The sequence below is a fragment of the Manis javanica genome, chromosome 3 (assembly GCF_040802235.1).
Source record: "Manis javanica isolate MJ-LG chromosome 3, MJ_LKY, whole genome shotgun sequence".
NCBI classification, from domain to species: domain Eukaryota; kingdom Metazoa; phylum Chordata; class Mammalia; order Pholidota; family Manidae; genus Manis; species Manis javanica.
Genome location: NC_133158.1, coordinates 121,816,017 through 121,832,565, shown reverse-complemented (window position 1 = coordinate 121,832,565; position 16,549 = coordinate 121,816,017). Strand labels below are relative to the sequence as shown.

The window sequence follows — 16,549 nt, the reverse complement described above, 5'->3', positions numbered from 1 at the left end:
TTCAATCTTTTGGAATTTACTGAGGCTCTTTTTGTGGCCTAGTATGTGGTCTATTCTGGAGAATGTTCCATGTGTACTTGAGAAGAATGTGTATCCTGTTGCTTTTGGATGTAGAGTTCTGTAGATGTCTATTAGGTCCATCTGTTCTAGTGTGTTGTTCAGTGCCTCTGTGTCCTTACTTATTTTCTGTCTGGTGGATCTGTCCTTTGGAGTGAGTGGTGTGTTGAAGTCTCCCAAAATGAATGCATTGCATTCTATTTCCTCCTTTAATTCTATTAGTATTTGTTTCACATATGTTGGTGCTCCTGTATTTGGTACATATATATTTATAATGGTTATATCCTCTTGTTGGACTGAGCCCTTTATCATTATGTAGTGTTCTTTATCTTTTGTTACTTTCTTTATTTTGAAGTCTATTTTGTCTTAGACTAGTATTGCAACACCTGCTTTTTTCTCTCTGTTGTTTGCATGAAATATCTTTTTCCATCCCTTGACTTTAAGTCTGTGCATGTCTTTGCGTTTGAGGTGAGTCTCTTGTAAGCAGATTATGGACGGGTCTTGCTTTTTTATCCATATTACTCTGTGTCTTTTGATTGGTGCCTTCAGTCCATTTACATTTAGGGTGATTATTGAAAGGTATGTACTTATTGCCATTGCAGGCTTTAAGTTTGTGGTTACCAAAGGTTCAAGGTTAGCTTCTTTACTATCTTACTGTCTATCTTAACTCGCTTATTGAGCTATTATAAATACGGTCTGCTGATTCTTTATTTCTCTCCCTTCTTATTCCTCCTCTTCCATTCTTCATATGTTGGGTGTTTTGTTCTGTGCTCTTTTTAGGAGTGCTCCCATCTAGAGCAGTCCCTGTAAGATGCCCTGTAGAGGTGATTTGTGAGAGGCAAATTCCTTCAACTTTTGCTTGTCTGGGAATTGTTTAATCCCTCCTTCATATTTAAATGATAATCGTGCTGGATACAGTATTCTTGGTTCAAGGCCCTTCTGCTTCATTGCATTAAGTATATCGTGCCATTCTCTTCTGGCCTGTAAGGTTTCTGTTGAGAATTCTGATGATAGCCTGATGGGCTTTCCTTTGTAGGTGACCTTTTTTTTCTCTCTGGCTGCCTTTAATACTCTTTGATCTTTGCCATTTTAATTATTATGTGTCTTGGTGTTGCCCTCCTTGGATCCCTTGTCATGGGAGTTCTGTGTACCTCTGTGGTCTGAGAGGCCATTTCCTCCCCTAGTTTGGGGAAGTTTGCGGCAATTATTTCTTCAAAGACACTTTCTATCCCTTTTTCTCTCTCTTCTTCTTCTAGTACCCCTATAATGCGGATATTGTTCCGTTTCAATTCGTCACACAGTTCTTTTAATATTCTTTCATTCCTTGAGATCCTTTTATCTCTCTCTGCATCAGCTTCTCTGCGTTCCTGTTCTCTGTTTTCTAGTTCATTAATGGTCTCTTGCATCTCGTCCATTCTGCTTTGAAGTCCTCCCAGAGCTTGTTTTATTTCTGTATTCCCCCTCGTTAGTTCTTGCATATTTCTCTGCAAGTCCATCAGCATGGTTATGACTTTTGTTTTGAATTCTTTTTCAGGAAGATTGGTTAAATCTATCTCCCCAGGTTCCTTCTCGGGTGAAGATGTAGAAAATGTCGAAGATGTCTGAGTTAGTCTTGTTTGGATCAATTTTTTTTGCCTTTTCATGTTGATAGGTGCAGTGGTATGCTATTGACTCGTCTGTTCGTCTCTCAGCTGGGAGAGCCAAGACTCTTTCCACTTGCTCCTGGCCTTTCTTTACTGGGACAACTGCGACCCCTAGTGGCTTGTGTTGGGCAATTTTGTGTAGACTGGGTCTCTGTATCTTGCCCGGTCAGTATGGAGGAAGCTCCCTTGCTGTGGGTGTGGCCAGCATCAAGCTGCTGCTCTGCTATGGCGGGGCCCCGGAGGGGTAATGGACTGGGGGCTGTTTGGCTGTTTATCTCCATGAGGGGTCTCAGAGCTGTTGCCCAGGGGGTTAGTGCGCCCAGAGTTCCCTGGGATTTCCAGCTGTTGGACTGTGACCCGGGATGCTTCCGTCCAGTTGTGGGGTCCCTGTCCCTTTAAGACTTTCAAAAAGCACTCGCTTTTCTTTGTCCCAGGGACGCCGGCTATGGGACCCACTCACAGGTCTTACTGTCCTGCTTCCCTAGTTTCCAGCACCCCACACATGCACTGTGTGTCTGCGCTCTGGTGTGGATGGCTAGGGCTGGTGTTTAGCAGGCCTGGGCTCCCTCTCCCTCCCCGCTCCGACTCCTCTCCTCCTGCTGGGAGCTGGGGTGAGGAGCCTCGGGTCCCGCCGGGCTGCGGCTTGTATCTTACCCCTTTCACCAGGCGCTGGGCTCTCACAGGTGTGGATGTAGTCTGGCTGTTGTCCTGTGTCTTCTGGTCTCTCTTTTAGGGATAGTTGTATTTGTTGTATTTTAAAAAATATATATGCTTTTGGGAGGAGATTCCCACCGTCCTACTCATGCCGCCATCTTGGCTCCTGTTGTAGAGATTTTGGATCCTGTTATTTGTCTCCACTGAGAATTTTTTTCCCCTTTGTTTTATTTATTTATGTATTTATTTTTATTTTTATTTGTTTTATTTTTTTTCCCCTTTGTATTATCAGGTAATTTTTTGGCTGGATTTGAATTGCAAACTGTTTCTGATGTGGCAACTCTCGTCTCCTTTCAGTATGTCATTTGTGTTTAGTTAGTCTGCTTTGATTCTGTTCCACATGTGTGACTTAGGGGTCAGTCATGATGAGGGTAAACAGTTTAAGGATCCTGTCTGGTCTTTTTTCAAGATTCTCCAGATCTCTTTACTGTGTTTCCTAGTTTCTGTTCTCTGGTTCCCCAGCCAGAAAGATTGGTAGAGGTAGTCAGTCATACCTAATAGTAGCCTTGAACCTAAACTTCTTGAAAGAAACTTGAAAATGGTCTATCACATGTATATGTAGCAGGAATGAAAGCAGAACATTGAAAAATCCAATTAGAACTGTTAGGGGGAGCGTTGTGTATTTTCCTCCGTCCTTGTCCCTGACACGACAAAGAATTGAAGGTCAGAGACACAGTAGTGAAGCAGAGTAAAAGTTTTATTTAAAGTTACTTCAACAGAGAAAAACTATAGGCCACCTCAGCAAGCAGAGGCACCCTGAAAGTTTGGAGAGAGAAAGTTTAAGATTAAAAGGTTACATACTTAGAAAGTGCAGGCGACCTCAGAGAGACAAGTGCCCTGAAATGTTGGGGATTTCCCCTTTTAAGAATTCTTCAGGAATGTGACTAAGGGCTGGGGGTGAAGACCTGTTAAGTGGTCTCTGAATATTTAAAATTAAAAGGAATTTACTGCCCTGATTTCTCCCTGGGATAACTGGTATCTTGATTTAGGGGCATATCAGACAAGACTGCCTGCTGAGCCCTGAGGGGGACTGATTTATTGTCTGTGTGCTAGAGAGTAAGTTAAGAATCTTACTTCTTAACTTCCTCGGTGTTAAAATGCAATCTTATCTTGGAGATGGAATCTTTCCTGTCTTTACTGTGTTGTTTATGGCTGGGCTTGTTTGCTAAATTAATCACAGTGCTCCTCTCCTGGAGGTTGCAGATTACTTGATTGGGGGCTGGAGGAGGAAAAACTGCATATATGTTAAGTTAAAGAATAAGCTGGGCCTGCATGATTAACTCAATAAAGACATGGGCTATGTCTGAGGTACCCTCCTTTATCTGGGGAATAGTCAAACATTCCAAGCCAAGTTGCTCCTGGCTTTTTGAGCGTTAACTGATTAACTCTGGGGTTTGTTATTTTTAGTGGGCTTTTTCCTGGCCTTATTCTCTTTCCACCCCGTTCATATCTATTTTCCTGCCTAACAGAACTTATAGGCTTTTTCAACAGAAAATTGTCAAAAAAAGATACTGGGGAGAGAATTGGGGGCAAGACATTTAAATGCTGTGTCAGCTTAGTTCAATGTACATTTCATAACACCCACTATGTGCTAGACATTATGCTGGATACTAAGAACTCAAGAGATCATATCGACTTATATACTGCCCTTAAACTGTTAATAATGGAAGAATGGAGATGGATATGTTAAACAAGTAAATTTAACTGTTGTAATATTATGAGCTATATGCATTGTAAGATTTTCAGTGAGCAATAAAGGCTTATCTAATTTTAACCAGTAAATATGAACCCGTTATATCCATATACCATGATATTGCCACCATTGTGTCATGCTGAGTTGGATTAAATAACGTTGGGACATTTGACACATAAGGAGCTTAGAAGTCACCACTCTGTTTCACCAAGAAGTAGAAAGCTGAACAAAAGTGAAAAATCAGCAACTCTTAGATCCACCAGAAAAGTGAGGGCACATGCCATACTGCCACACCAAAAACTATAGAGAGACAAGGTGCAGAGAATCACAACTTAATGGAGGAGAAACTTCTGCAGGACCCAGTGCTAGGGTAGGAAAACTTGAACTGTAATTGATGAATTGCTGAAGACTCACTGTGGACAAGTTGGAAATTTAAAAACTGCAGGGGGACCCAATCACAGCAGGTAGGGGTGGGGCACAATTTTGTGAGATTTAGCTTCCAGGACTGCTATCAGGTTCTCACACTGAATATCAGAGAAAGAGCCTTTGTATTTCCAAAGGGGATGGGAAAAAGGAACCTTTTGAAACATGCCAGAATATTCTGTTTTTCTTAACTAGGCCTGCCCTCAGGAAAAACTATTTGACCAGAGCCTAACCTGTTGGGGATTTATCAGAATCTAACTTACCTGGAGGAAGAGAAATACCCAGTTCCAACTTCTTCAACCCCTCCTGTCCCATCTGAAGGGAGAACAAAAGCTGAGAAGCATTGGTTAAATTCACATTCCAGAAGCACAGGCTTACCAACTGAGACCTAATCATAGGACTGCAGAACACTTTCTTTCCTCTCAAAACTAACTACTACATTACTAATGTCCTGTTTACTGTAGTGCCTTTTACCCAGTGCATCATGTGTGCCTTTCAACAAAAAACTGCAAGGCATACTAAAAGGCATAAAAAAGCATAGTTTGAAGAAATAAAGCTCAGAAATGGCAGGGATGTTGGAATTATCAGATCATAATTTTTTTAAATGCTATGATTAGTATGCCAAGGGCTTACTGGAAAAAGTGTACAACAGGTAAGAACAGATGGATAATATAAACAGAGTTGGAAATTCTAAGAAACACTCAGAAATGTTAGAAAAAACACTAATAGAAATGAATAGTGCCTTTGGTGGGGCACATCAGTAGACTGGGCACAGCCAAGGAAAGAATGTCTGAGCTTGAGGACATGACAGCAGAAACTCTCAAAACCGAGAAGCAAAGAGAAAAAGACTGAAAAAAAAAAAAGCAGAAGAACAGAAATCCAGGAACTATGGGACAAGTACATAAGGTGTAATATACATGTAATGTGAATATCAGAAGGAGAAGAAAGAAATAAAGAGAAGCAATAATGACTGGGAATTTCCCCAAATTAATGTCAGATACCAAACACAGATCCAGGAGACTTGGAGAACAACACAAGCAGAATAAAGAGCAAAAAAAAACTACACCTAGGCATATTACATTCAAACTGTGGAAAATAAAGAAAAGATCCTGAAAGGCCAGAGGAAGAAAGCTCTTTCCCTATAAAGGAACAAAAATGAGAATTACATCCAACTTCTCCTCAGAAACCATACAAGCAAGAAGAGAGTGGAATGAAATATAAAGTGTTGAGAGAAAAAACTCACAAATGTAGACTTTTGTACCTTGTGAAAAAGTGGAGGAATTTTGTATCCTTCAAAAGTGGAGGAGAATTAAGACTTTCTCAGACAAAATTGAGAGAATTTGTTGTCAGTAGACCTGCCTTGCAAGAAATGTTAAAACAAGTTCTTTAGATAGAGAGAAAATGATAGATAAGGAACTTGGGTCCATGAAAGGAAAGCATCAGAAAATTAATAAGGTAAAACAAAAACTTTTCTTTTTCAAATTCTTAAGTGGTCTATCAGATAACAGTTTGTTTTGGATAACAGTAGCAGCAATGTATTTGATCATGTTTATGTATGAATGAATGACAGCAAGGATACAAGATTTAGGAGGGAAGAATTAGGATTATTTTGTTATTATAAGGTACTTGCACTATCTATGAAGCAGTGTAGGGTTGTTTGGAAGTGAACTTGGATTAGTTGTAAATGTGTACAGGTATCCCCTGTGCTTTGAAAATTCACACTACACCACTTCACTTTTACAAAAGGCCACATTCATACTTATTTTCACTAACTGAAGGAAATTTGGAGAGGATGTTCACTTTTATGAAAAAAGGTGAAAATTAAAAAAAAGCCCTCAGCATTTTTTCTGCAGTGAACTACTGTAGAAATAGTGTGCAGTCCAAGCAGTAAGGGTGGCACCACCCAGCTCCTTCCCTGGGAACCACACTCAGCATCTTAGCATCAAGCCACCGTAGCTTTGAACTGTGTGTGAGCATTTGAGCTTTTTCTGTTTCGTGCGTCTGTTAGCAAGCTGCGTTCTAAGGTATCCAAAAAGGCTGAGAGAGGTTATTTTTGGGGTCTGGGAACACTAAAAAATTTTCCACATAAATTAGTGGTAATTGCTTCCTCACTTTGTGCCACATCAGTTTATGAAAGATTTCATAGGAATGCCCTATTTTCAGGTAGTGGGAGAAACCTGTATTATAAACACAATGGCAACACTAAAGATGCATAACTGATATACTAGGAGAGGGGATAAAATGGAGTCATATAAACTGCTCAGTTAAAATCACAAAAGGTAGAAAAAGTGTTGAAGACAAAAATAGATATAAAGAACAAGGACAAGAAATAGAAAACAGTAACAATATGATAGATATTAATCAACTATATTATTTTAAATGTCAGTGTACACCAATTAAAAGAGAGAGATTATAAGAATGGATCAAAAAAATAAGACCCACTTAAATGTTGTGCACAAGAAGCCCACTTTAAATATAAAGACACATCAAGTAAAGAAATGGAGAAAGATATACCACTATAACAGTAATCAAAAGAAAGCAGGAATATCTATATTAATTATAGACAGAGCCAACTTCCGAGTAAAGGTTATAGGGAATAAAGAGAAGCATTACATAATGATAAAGGGATCCATACTCCAAGGAGACATAACAATCCTTAATGTGTACGCACATAACAAAAATGTATATGTGGGGCAAAACCTGATAGAACAGCAAAGAGAAATAGATAAATCCACTGTTATAGTTGGAGAGTTTAACACCCTGTATCAGAAATGGTCAGATCTAGCAGGCAGAAAATTGATTAGGACATAATTAATAGCACCATCATTCAACTGGATATTACTCATATCTACTTCACCCAACAATAACAGACTACACATTCTTCTCAAGATCACATGAAACATTCACCAAGATGGACCACATTCTGTGCTGTAAAACACACCTTAACAGATTTAAAAGAATAGAAATCATACAATGCATGCTGTCAGACCACAGTGGATTAAACTAGAAAACAAGAAAATGAAAGCTGGAATATCCCAAAGTACATGGACATTAAGTAACACAAGAGAGAAAAAAGAAATCTCAAGAGCAATTTAAGAATATTTTGAAGTAAGTGAAAATACTTCTCAAAATTTGTGGCATGCAGCAAAAACAGTGTTTAGAAGAAAAATTTTAACATTAAGTACATATATCAGAAAAGAGGAAATATATAAAGCCAATACTCTGTAAAGCTTCTACCATAGGAATTTAGAAAAAGAAGAGCAAATTAAATCCAAAGTGAGCAGAAAAAAAGAAATAATTGGAGCAGAAATCAATGAAATTGGAAATAGGAAACCAATAGAGAAAATTGTTGATTTTTTTTTTGTTTTGTTCAAGCCAAAAGCTATTTCTTTGAAAAGATCGATAAAATCAATAAGCCTCTAGCCAGACTAAGGAGAAAAGGAGAGAAGACGTATATTAATATCTGAAATGAAAGAGAGGATATCAGTACAAATCCATGGATGTTAAAAGATAGTAAAGGAATATTGTGAACAGCCCTATGCCCACAAATTGGATAATCCTGATGAAACAGATCAATTTTTCAAAAGATGAAATTTGCCAAAATTCACATAAGAAGTAGACAGTCTGAATAGGCCTATATCTATTAAAGTGAATCAATAATTAATAACCTTCCAAAACAGCACCAAGACCAGATGGGTTTCACTAGTGATTTCTACCAAACATTTAAGGAAGAAATTATACCAATTCTTTACAACTACTCCAGAAAAAACTGAGGGAATACTTCTCACCCATTCTATGAGGCAGGCATTACCCTAACACTCAAACCAAAGACAGTAGAAGAAAACAAAACTATAGATTAGTATCTCTGATGAACGCAGATGAAAAAAATACTCAAAAAACATTAGCAAGTTGAATCCAACAGTCTATAAAAAGAATTATACACCACAAGCAAATGAATTTATTGTAGATATGCAAGACCACTTCAGCATTTGAAAATCAATCAATATATTCTGTTGCATCAACAGACGAGAAGGAAAAATCACATGATAATATCAATAGATGCAGAAAAAGCACTGATGATGAAAAATGCAACACCCATTCATGATAAAAACTCTCAGCAAATTAGGAATAGGGGAAAACTTCCTCAACTTGACAAAATACATGTATAAAAAACCTACAGCTATTGTCATAGTTAATAGTGAGAAACTTGAAGCTTTACTGCAAAGATGGAAGGACAAAGTAAGGATATCCTTTTCTCCACTGCTTTCCATCATACTGGAAATCCTTGGTAATGCAAAAAGACAAGAAAAGGAAATAAAAGGTATGCAGATGAGGAAGGAAGAAATAAAACTGTCTTTGTTCATAGATGATGTGACTGCATAGAAAATCCAAAAGAACAGACCCAAAATATCTTGTAACTAATAAACAGTTGTAGCAAGGTTGCAGAATATAAGGTTAATACACAAAAAGCAATTGCTTTACATATTATATACCTGCAATGGACAAGTGGAATTTGAAATTACAAACACAATACCATTTATATTAGTACCCTAAAAATTGAAATACTTATGCATAAATCTGATAAAAATATGGAAAAACTATAAAACTGTGATGAACAATATAAAAGAACTAAATAAATGGAGAGATATTGCATGTTTATGGATAGGAAGACTCAATATTGTCATTTCTTCCCCAACTTGACCTATAGATTCAATGCAGTCCCAACAAAAACAGAAGTCAGTTTCTGAATATTGACAAACCGATTCTAAATTTTTTCTGGAGAAGCAAAGACTGAGAATAGATAGGTCAATATTGAGAGAGAAGAACAAAGTTGGAAGACTGATACTACCCAACTTCAGAACTATAAAGCTACAGTAACCAACACATTGGGTATTGGCAAAAGAATAGAAAAATACACCAGTGGAATAGGATAGAGAATTCAGAAATAGACTCCCATAAATATAGTCAGCTGGTCTTTGACAGAGAACCAAAGGGAATACATTGGAGCAAAGATAGTCTTCTCAGAAAGTAGTACTACTGGAACACCTGGAAATCCACATGCAAAGAAAAAAAAAATGAATCTAGATACAGCCCTTACATGAAAAATAACTCAAAATGGATCACAGACCTAATTGTAAAATGCAAAACTATGAAGCATCTAGAAGATATATAATGGTGGATATATGTCATTACACATTGGCTAAAGCCCATAGAAGGCACAACACCAAGAGTGAACACTAATGTTAACTATGGACTTTAGGTGAGAATTAGGTGAGATGTAAATTATAAGAAATACACATGCCTGGTGTAGATTTTGATAGTGGTGGGGAGATAGAGGGTGAATGGGAAATCTCCCTCTCAATTTTGCTGTGAACCTAATTTAAAACTCTTAAAAAATAAAGTTAAATAATTAAAAAACATTTGAAATTTAAGCAGAATATAATTATTCATATAACTTTGAGCAACTCAATTTTATTTGCACTTACAACAGCAGAGATATGGACTATTTATAAAGGATTACTGGTTAAATAAAAGATGTACACTTGCTTTCATTATGCCCAGAATTCATATGTCAAAAGTAGAAACTTTAGCTCATCATTATTTCTAACCACAAATTCCTACAATCTGCACACCATAAAAACTACTGGTCGCTTCACCTAACTTTTTTTTTTCGATTATAAGAGATTTAAAAAGATTTATTCCTAGATATTTCATGATTTCCTTTTCTTTTTTTTTTTTGGCTATCATTAATGTACAATTACATGAATAACATTATGGTTACTAGACTCGACCTATTATCAAGTCCCCACCATATACCCAATTGCAGGCACTGTACATCAGTGTAGTAAGATTCTATAGAATCATTACTTGTCTTCTCTGTGTTACACTACCTTCCCCATGTCCCATCCCCACCCCTACATTATATGTGCTAATCGTGATGCCCCTTTGCCGCCTTATCCCTCCCTTCCCACCCATCCTCCCCAATCCCTTTCACTTTGGTAACTGTTAGTCCATTCTTGGGTTCTGTGAATCTGCTGCTGTTTTGTTCCTTCAGTTTTTTCTTTGTTCTTATACTCCACAGATGAGTGAAATCATTTGGTACTTGTCTTTCTCCGCCTGGCTTATTTCACTGAGCATAATACCCTCTAGTTCCGTCCATGTTGTTGCAAATGGTAGGATTTGTTTTCTTCTTATGCCTGAATAGTGTTCCATTGTGTATATGTACCACTTCTTTATCCACTCATCTACTGATGGACACTTAGGTTGTCTCCATTTCTTGGCTATTGTAAATAGTGCTGTGATAAATATATGGGTGCACATGTCTTTTTCAAACTGGGCTGCTGCATTTTTAGGGTAAATTTCTAAGAGTGGAATTCCTGGGTCAAATGGTATTTTTAGTTTTAGTTTTTTGAGGAACCTCCATACTGTTTTCTACAATGGTTGAACTATTTTACATTCCCAGTGTAGGAGGGTTCCCCTTTCTCCACATCCTTGCCACCATTTGTTGTTGTCTGTCTTTTGAATGTTGGCCATCCTAACTGGTGTGAGGTGATATCTCATTGTGGTTTTAATTTGCATTTCTCTGATGGTTAGCCATGTAGAGCATCTTTTCATGTGCCTGCTGGCCATCTGAATTTCTTCTTTAGAGAAGTGTCTGTTCAGCTACTCTGCCCATTTATTTTATTTGCTTATTTGCTTTTTGCTTGTTGAGGGGCATGAGCTCTTTATATAATTTGGATGTCAACCCTCATCAGATATGTCATTTATAAATATATTTTCCCATACTGTAGGATGTCTTTGTTCTACTTGATGGCATCCTTTGCTGTACAGAAGCTTTTAAGTTTGATCTAGTCCCACTTGTTCATTTTTGCTTTTGTTTCCCTTGCCTAGGGAGATATGTTCATGAAGAAGTTGCTCATGTTTATTATGTCCAAGAGATTTTTGCCTATGTTTTTTTCTAAGAATTTTATGGTTTCATAACTTACATTTAGGTCTTTGATTCATTTTGAGTTTACGTTTGTATATGGGGTTAGACAATAATTCAGTTTCATTCTCTTGCATGTAGCTTTCCAGTTTTGCCAACACCAGCTGTTGAAGAGGCTGCCATTTCCTCATTGTATATCCAGGGCTCCTTTATCATATATTAATTGACCATATATGTTTGGGTTTATATCTGGGCTCTCTAGTCTGTTCCATTGGTCTATGGGTCTGTTCTTGTGCCAGTACCAAATTGTCTTGATTACTGTGGCTTTGTAGTAGAGCTTGAAGTCAGGGAGCGTAAATCCCGCTTTTATTCTTCCTTCTCAGGATTGCTTTGGCTATTTGGGGTCTTTTGTGGTTCCATTATGAATTTTAGAACTATTTGCTCTAGTTCATTGAAGAATGCTGTTTGTATTTTGAGAGGGATTGCATTGAATCTGTATATTGCTTTTGGCAGGATGGCCATTTTGATAATATTAATTCTTCCTATTCATGAGCATGGGATGTGTTTCCATTTATTGGTATCTTCTTTAATTTCTCTCATGAGTGTCTTGTAGTTTTCAGAGTATAGGTCTTTCACTTCCTTGGTTAGGTTTATTCCTAGGTATTTTATTCTTTTTGATGTAATTGTGAATGGAATTATTTTCCTGATTTCTCTTTCTGCTAGTTCATCATTAGTGTATAGGAGTGCAACAGATTTCTGTGTATTAATTTTGTATCCCACAACTTTACTGAATTCAGATATTAGATTTAGAGTTTTGGATAGGATTCTTTAGGGGTTTTTATATACAGTATCATGTCATCTGCAAACAGGGACAGTTTGACTTCTTCCTTACCAGAATGGATGCCTTTTATTTCTTTTTGTTGTCTGATTGCCATGGCTAGGGCCTCCAGAACTATGTTGAATAAAAGTGGGGAAAGTGGGCATCCTTGTCTTGTTCCCAATCTTAAAGGAAAAGCTTTCAGCTTCTCACTGTTAAGTATAATGTTGGCTGTGGGTTTGTCATATATGGCCTTCATTATGTGAGGTACTTGCCCTCTGTACCCATTTTGTTGAGAGTTATTATCATGAATGGATGTTGAATTTTTTCAAATGTTTTTCAGCATCTATGAAGATGATCATGTGGTTTTTGTCCTTTTTGTTAATGTTGTGGATGATGTTAATGGATTTTCGAATGTTGTACCATCCTTGCATCCCTGGAATGAATCCCACTTGATCATGGATGATCTTTTTGGTGTATTTTTGAATTCAGTTTGCTAATATTTTGTTGAGTATTTTTGCATCTAGGTTCATCAGGGATATTGGTCTGTAATTTTCTTTTCTTTTATTGTGGTGTCTTTGCCTGGTTTTGGTATTAGAGTGATGTTGGCCTCATAGAATGGGTTTGGGAGTATTCCCTCCTCTTCTACTTTTGGAAAACTTTATGGAGGATGGGTATTAGGTCTTCACTAAATGTTTGATAAAATTCAGTGGTGAAGCCATCTGGTCCAGATGTTTTTTTCTAAGGTAGTTTTTTGATTACCAATTCAATTTCCTTCCTGGCAATTGGTCTATTCAGATTTTCTGTTTCTTCTGGGTCAGCCTTGGAAGGTTGTATTTTTCTAGAAAGTTGTCCACTTCTTCTAGGTTATCCAGTTTGTTAGCATATAATTTTTCATAGTATTCTCTCATAATTCTTTGTATTTCTGTAAGGTCTGTTGTGATTTTTCCTGTCTCATTTCTAATTCTGTTTATGTGTGTAGACTCTCTCATTTTCTTGATAAGTCTGGCTAGGGACTTATCTATTATGTTTATTTTCTCAAAGAAACAGCTTCTGCTTTCATTGATTCTTTCTATTGTTTTTTCTCAATTTTATTTATTTCTGCTCTAATCCTTATTATGTCTCTTCTTCTACTGATTTTGGACCTCATTTGTTCTTCCTTTTCTAGTTTCATTAATTGTGAGTTTTGACTGTTCATTTGAGATTGTTCTTCTTTCCTGAGATAGGCCTGTGTTGCAATATCCTTCCCTCTTAGCACGGCCTTCGCTGTATCCCACAGATTTTGTGTTGTTGAATTATTGTTGTTGTTTGTCTCCATTTATTATTTGAACTCAGTTTTTATTTGGTCATTGATCCATTGATTGTTTAGAAGCATGTTGTTAAGCCTTTGTGTGTTTGTGGGCTTTCTCATTTTCTTTGTGTAATTTATTTCTAGTTTCATACTTTGTGATCTGAGAAGCTGGTTGGCACAATATCAATCTTTTTGAATTTACAGAACCTCTTTTCGTGGCCTAGTATTGATCTATTCTTGAAAATGTTCCATGTGCACTTGAGAAGAATGTGTATCCTGTTGCTTTTGGATGAACTATTCTGTAGATGTCTGTTAGGTCCATCTGTTCTAATACATTGTTCAGTGCTTCTGTCTCTTTACTTATTTTCTGTCTTGTTGATCAGTCCTTTGGAGTGAGTGGTGTGTTGAAGTCTCCTAAAATGAATGTACTGCATTCTATTACCCCTTTTCACATATGTAGGTGATCCTGTGTTGGGTGCATAGATATTTAGAATAGTTATATCCTCTTGTTGGACTGACTCCTTTATCATTATTATCATTATGTAATATCCTTCTTTGTCTCATGTTACTTTCTTTCTTTTGAAGTCTATTTTGTCTGATACAAGTATTGCAACTCCTGCTTTTTTCTCCCTATTCGTTGCATGAAATATCTTTTTCCATCCCTTTACTTTCAGTCTGTGTATGTCTTTGGGTTTGAAGTGAGTCTCTTGTAAGCAACATATAGATGGGTCTTGCTTTTTATCCATTCTATTACTCTGTGTCTTTTGATTGGTGCATTCAGACCATTTACATTTAGGGTGATTATCAGTAGGTGTGCACTTATTGCCATTACATTGCTTTAGATTCATGGTTACCAAAGGTTCAAGGGTAATTCCCTTACTAATTACTATCTAAGAGTTTAATTTAACTCACTTCATATGCTATTACAAACACAACCTAAAGGTTCTTATTTTTTTCCTCCTTTTTCTTCCTCCTCCATTCTTTATATGTTAGGTATCATATTCTGTAGTCTTTGTCTATCCCTTGATTGATTTTGGGGGTCATTGATTTGATTTTGTATCTGCTTTATAATTAATTGTTCCACTTTGCTGTGGTTTTATTTCCCCTGGTGATATCTATTTAGCTTTAAGAATACTTTCATCTATAGCAGTCTGTCCAAAATGCACTATAGAGGTGGTTTGTGAGAGGTAAATTCTCTCAGCTTTTGCTTATCTGTAAATTGTTTAATCCCTCCTTCAAATTTAAATGATAACTTTTCTGGTAGAGTAGTCTTGGCTTGAGGCCCTTCTGCTTCATTGCATTAAATATAACATGCCACTCCTTTCTGGTCTGTAAGGTTTCTGTTGAGAAATCTGATGATAGCCTGATGGGTTTTCCTTTGTATGTGATCTTTTTCTCTCTCTAGCTGCTTTTGAAAGTCTGTCTTTATCCTTGATCTTTGCCATTTTAATTATTATATGTTCTTGATGTTGTCTTCCTTGGTTCTCTTGTGTTGGGAGATCTGTGCACCTCCGTGGCTTGAGAGACTACCTCCTTTCCCAGATTGGGGAAGTTTTCAGCAATTACCTCCTCAATAACACTTTCTATCCCTTTTTTCTCTCTTCTTCTTCTTCTGGTAGCCCTATAATGGAGATATTGTTCCATTTGGATTGGTCACACAGTTCTATCAATATTCTTTCATTCTTAGAGATCCTTTCTTCATTCTGTGCCTCAGCTTCTTTGTATTCCTCTTCTCTAATTTCTGTCCCATTTACCGTGGCTTCTACTACATCTAATCTGCTTTTAAATCTCTCCATTGTATGTTGCATTTCAGATATGGAATTTCTTAATGATTGAATCTCTGTCTTAAATTCATCCCTATGTTCTTGAATATTTTTCTGTACCTCCATGAGCATGTTTATGATTTTTATTTTAGACACTCTTTCAGGAAGATTGGTGAATTCAGTTTAATTTGGCCCTTTTTTTTGGCTGTGTGAGATTTTGGTCTGAATCAGGTTCATTTGACATTTCATAATTCTATGTGGTGCCCTCTAGTGCTCAGAATCTTTAGTCTCTGGAGCTGCTCAGCCCCTAGGGTGAGGTTGGAGCTTGTATGGACGTGGTGCTGGTGCCTTGGGGTAGGAAAGAGCTGTTTCCTGATTCCCAGCTGCAGTGCCTGTCTCCAGTATCAGAGCCAGTGGGCTGAGCACACAGGTGTAAGCCTCTGTGCTTGGCATCTCTAGGTGTTGTAGGCAGCACCTCCCTCCAGCTGGCCTGATGCCAGCACAGTGACTGCCGGTTTGTGAGCAGGTGCTGGCAGGCCAGGAGGAAGGTGCAGCAGGTTGCTTGTCAGAGAGGGGGGCTTCAGAGCTGAGTAAGCAGCCAGGGGGATGGGGTGCCTGAAGCTCCTCAAAGTTCCCAACCTGCTGGGCAGTGTGCGATCAGACAACCTTGTCCACCTATCCCTTCTCCCACGTAGCAACCTCCATGAAAGCCCACCCCTTCAGCAGCCCTCTCGCTGCTAGGAAGCTTCTCCGACTGCCTGCCTTTCCTTTGTTCCAGAGCAGCCAGATGTGAATCCCAGTCCTCCACAAATGGCCAGAATCTCAGTCTTTCAAGCACTCTGCCTGTCCCACCTCCCCAACCCCAGCAATCTCCAGAGCACCACATAATGTAGGTCTGTGGTCCAAAGCAGGCCTCCAGAGCTGGGTGTCCAGCAGCTCTAGGCTTCCGCCCCCTACCCACTCCATTTCTCTTCCTCCCGCTGGTGAGCTGGGGTAGGGGATAGTCTTGGGTCCCGCCAGATCAAGGCTTTCGCATGTTACCCTGTTTCGTGAGGTCTGCTCTGTTTGTAAGGTCTGTATGCAGTCTGGTGCAGCCTTCTTTCCTGTTGCTGTTTTAGGTCTAGTTGTAATAGTTATACTTTCACACTATATGTGGTTTGTCTCTGTCTCACTTCTCATGCCGCCATATTGAATTCTCCCACTTCACCTACTCTTGATGCACC

The 16,549-nt window shown here is 38.1% G+C and overlaps 1 protein-coding gene across 4 annotated transcripts in view; it reads left to right on the top strand.

Moving 5' to 3' along the window:
• The window catches only part of VPS8 (VPS8 subunit of CORVET complex), a 304,326-nt gene that overhangs the window by 141,248 nt on the left and 146,529 nt on the right, over positions 1-16,549 (top strand). The window lies entirely within an intron of this gene.